General features: G+C 33.9%; 1 protein-coding gene across 2 annotated transcripts in view; it reads left to right on the top strand.

Annotated features, from left to right (window-relative positions):
• jupb (junction plakoglobin b) overlaps positions 1-4,298 on the top strand; it is a 90,140-nt gene that overhangs the window by 69,104 nt on the left and 16,738 nt on the right. The gene's annotated exons all lie outside the window — the stretch shown is intronic.

Here is a 4,298-nt window from a genome sequence, read left to right as displayed (position 1 = left end):
TTTGGGGAGGGACTCTCTGTGTCAAGGCCAATGGCGACGGGGGAGTGTTATATATGTATATATATATATATTTATATATATATTAGGGCTGTCAGTTTAACATGTTAACTTAATTAATTATGAAAAATAACGCGATTAAAATATTTTAGCACAGTTAACGCACTGGCCCCGCAGACTACTACGTCATCTTACATTTCATACAGTTGACTGTTGACAAATATGATGCAGGGTAACAACTCCATAAATGCAGGTATTCAAGATATGGGGCAAAAATGCCCATATATGAGTTTTTGTCTCGTATTTATATCACATGATAAGCGATATCAGTGAAAGCAATATCACACGAGTGCTGTTTGTCCCGAATAGCACGAGTGCAAATGTGATTTTTACACAACGGTTCAGTAAATAAGAAGGTAATATTGTGTTGTATTCTTTATTATATTTAGTTTTTGCTCAGTTTTGCCAACAAAAATATTACGTATAAAGCCACAGCAGAACTGTTGCACATCTGTGAGCAGCACAGCGGTGTTTAGTTTCTAAATGAATCTGCGTTTTGAACGAATCGTGTGAACCAATGATTCAAAGCCCATTCAAAGAGAGAGCCGTTAACTGAATTCCTGAATGAATCAGCCGTTTGAACGAATCGAATGAAAGACTCATAAAGACATTTACCACTGCCTGCTGGCAGTTTTAGTTTCTTATTTAGAGTATCATTTCATTAAAAAAATGTTTTCATATTTCCATAGTAATAATAATAAAATTAATAAAATAAATAGAAAAAATTTAAAACTACTAAAAACTAATTAGTAGTTAGTAATTTTAGTGATTCATCAGACAAAATGAAAATTAGAAATGTTACCCTGGCAACTACCTGAAACAAGTTTGTTTTTCATCTAATTTTTTTTTTATTTAGGCTTTATTCCAATTAACAAAAATGTTTAATTCATGATAATAACCCTGGTTTGGTGTTGCAAGAGGTCCAGAAATTACCAGTTTTGAGCTTCATGTCAGTTAGTTAGTTTATTTTTTTTAATTCAGCAAGGATGCATTAGAATTAAAGTCATAAAAAGTGACAGTAAAGACATTTATAATGTTGCAAAAGATTATTATTTTTAATAAAATCAGTTCTTTTTAACTTTCTGTGGAATCCTGAAAACATGATCACAGTTTTCACAAAAATATGAAGCAGCACAACTGTTTTCAATATTGGTAATAATAAGAAATGTTTCTTGGGCAGCAAATCAACATATTGGAATGATTTCTGAAGGATCATGTGACACTGAAGACTGGAGTAATGATGCTGAAAATTCAGCTTTGCATCACAGAAATAAATTACATTTGAAAATATATTCAAATAGAAAACAGTTATTTTAATTTGTAATAATATTTCACAATATTACTGTTTATACTGTAGTTTTGATCAAATAAATGCAGCCTTGGTGAGCAGAAGAGACTTCTTTGAAATCAATCTTATCAACCTCAAACTTTTGAACAGTAGTGTATTACATTCCAAACATTTGCCCTAGAATATTTGTATAAAACATTTGAATATAAAAATTAAGCATTGCAGATGGTCAGTTTTCCTTTGCACTTCTAAAATAACTATCTCATGCAGTAACCAACCAGTTTTTTTATCTTGTTGATGCCTCCATGCTAGTCAAAGCCCTTGAAGTTTGGGGAAATCAGGAAGGTCGTGGTGGATGTAATTGGCTGTCCTCGGCTCTCTGATTTGTGGTGGGCCGGACTCTGATTGTCTCTCTCTGGGCACAGGCTCTCGGCACGCATGATCTCCCTCTTAATCGTATCAGACCGCTGGAGCAGAAAGCTGTGTGTGTGTGTGTGTGTGTGTGTGTGTGTGTGTGTGTGTGTATCAGACCGCTGGAGCAGAGAGCTGTGTGTGTGTGTGTGTGTGTGTGTGTGTGTGTGTGTGTGTGTGTGCTGTGATCTGTTCGGCACGTGTGTATCGATCCAGAAGAACGAGAATGCCAGGCTTTTATTTTCACTCACAGTCTGCATACTAACAAAATCAACCTGGCTGAATAGGAGATCTTGAAAATATAAGCGTTTGCATTGATTATGTACTCAGGTGTTTTGTGTGTTGCTCTCCGCTGTGGTGCACTCAGTGATTTGTTTGTGTAGATGTTGAGCTGACCAATATAGTGGTGCTTTTAGACTTATATTGACAGCATCACACCACCATGTTTTTACATTTTCTCTGTCATTGCCGTTGTAGAAATCCAGTCAGGCATTAATGTATTGCTTAAATGAAAGTGTCCAATAAAAGGTATATTAACAAGATGATGTGAGAAGTGAGCAATGTTAAGAGGCTAACGTGATCTCAACAGGTCTGTCTAAAAATCTAATTGCTTTTATTAGGCTACACTGTAAATAGGTTGCTGTAAATTTTACAGTAACTTACTGGCAGCTGGATGCCAGTAATTTACTGTAAAAATGTTTACAGTATTAGTACTGTAATTGCATTTACAGTACAATCATGTCTTTACTGTATTTTATTTACAGTATTATTACAGTATTTTAATTCACAGTATCAGTACTGTAATTGCATTTACAGTACAATATGTCTTTACTGTAAAAGAACTCCCTTGCCATTGGTCAGTTTTTCGCGGGCAAGTTCACTACTGTAAATTGATTTACAGTAGTGAGGAAATACAGTAGTGACCGTATATTTTCCCATAATCCTTTGCGGTTTACAGTAAAATACTGTATACACATTTTACAGTATCTTACAAAATTACAAAAATCAGTTACAGTGTACTGATATAACTTCATCTCATATGCATGTACATAATTTGACATTTTTCAAAAGCACTATTACATTTTTTTTAGCTGTAAAACATTTTAAATGTGGAAAACTACTAAGCGCACTCTAAAAACGGCTGGGTTAAAAACAACCCAATCTGGGTTATTTTCAAAAAGGGACGAACCCAGCGCTGGGTTGTTTTGACCCAGCAAGTTGGGTTATATGTTTGACCCAGCATGCTGGGTTGCTTTTTTATTGTTTAAAATTACTACACTGCTAGGCTAAAATGAACCCAAATTAAGCTAGGCATTAAACCTTCAAATCTTGTTCATTTTAAAATCACTTTTACACACACAGAATGACTATCAAAAGGTAAATATTTATTAAAAACAACAAGAGAAAACAGTCAAAAGTACACTCTAAAAAATGCTGGGTTAAAAAGGGACAAACCTTTTTTAGAGTGTAACATGCATGTAAGAAGAAATGCAGAAAAGTATGGCATTAACAGCTACAGAGTTTATAAATGAAGCATTGAACATTTGTTGAATATAACTTTTAAGACTTTTTTGGTAAATGTTATATATTGTATACAAATATTATACAAACACTATTATACAATAATTGTACAATTAGTTAATAATTAAGTTCTTTACAAACTATTCTGGCATGACAGTAAATAAACCACAACATTAACACTGAAATTATAACATTTAACAGAAGCATATGTGTGAAAGAATGTGAGCATGTGTATGAATGACAAGAGTGTAAACTCCATTTCTACTAAACAACACAGAACAAGCATTTAACATTTTGTTTTTACAAATTATACACTTACAGTTTGTTTCATAGTCCATGAATACAGATCAGGCATCGCTGCCAATTTTCATGATCTCTTTAGCATAATTGATGTAGTCATGAAGAAGCCCCATCAGCACAGCAAAGGCATGTGACATCTTTTACATTATCCAGGGCAGCCTCCTCCTTTAAAACCACTGTTGCATGAGTTTGGGGGGAAGGACATTCTCCTCTTTGACCAGCATTCATCCCAGTCACCGCCTGTTCTTCATCAGTGGCCTAAAAAGAGAAAAACATTTGAAAAAGAAAACATTTAATTAAAATCTATCAATTTTCAAATAGAGGTACATCTACATCTGTAAGGTAACTAGTCTGTTTTATAATTTCAACCACTTTCTGTGGTTGTTTAATGTCTCTGTCTACCACAGCGCTTTAGAATGCTATAATGGTAGCACCAGTGTGAGGGTATTTAAATTGTTTAAATAAATATATTGCTTTCAGAAAGCTACTTTTTTTTACTGAAGTATTAAAACAGACATGACATTCACATACCTCATACATTTTCATGAATGTGGAGGGCTGCTCTTTAAAGGGTTAGTTCACCAAAAAATTAAAATGGTCATAATTTATTCTCCCCCGTGTTGTTCCAAACCCATACAAACTCTGCTAATTTTTGGAACACAAATAAATATATTTAATATTCTCTTAATTTTTGTCCTCCATTGCAAGTCTGGGAGACCAA

This window comes from Sinocyclocheilus anshuiensis, unplaced genomic scaffold (assembly GCF_001515605.1).
Source record: "Sinocyclocheilus anshuiensis isolate Anshui unplaced genomic scaffold, SAMN03320099.WGS_v1.1 scaffold379, whole genome shotgun sequence".
In the NCBI taxonomy this organism is placed as follows: domain Eukaryota; kingdom Metazoa; phylum Chordata; class Actinopteri; order Cypriniformes; family Cyprinidae; genus Sinocyclocheilus; species Sinocyclocheilus anshuiensis.
This window is presented reverse-complemented; position numbering and strand designations above follow the sequence as displayed.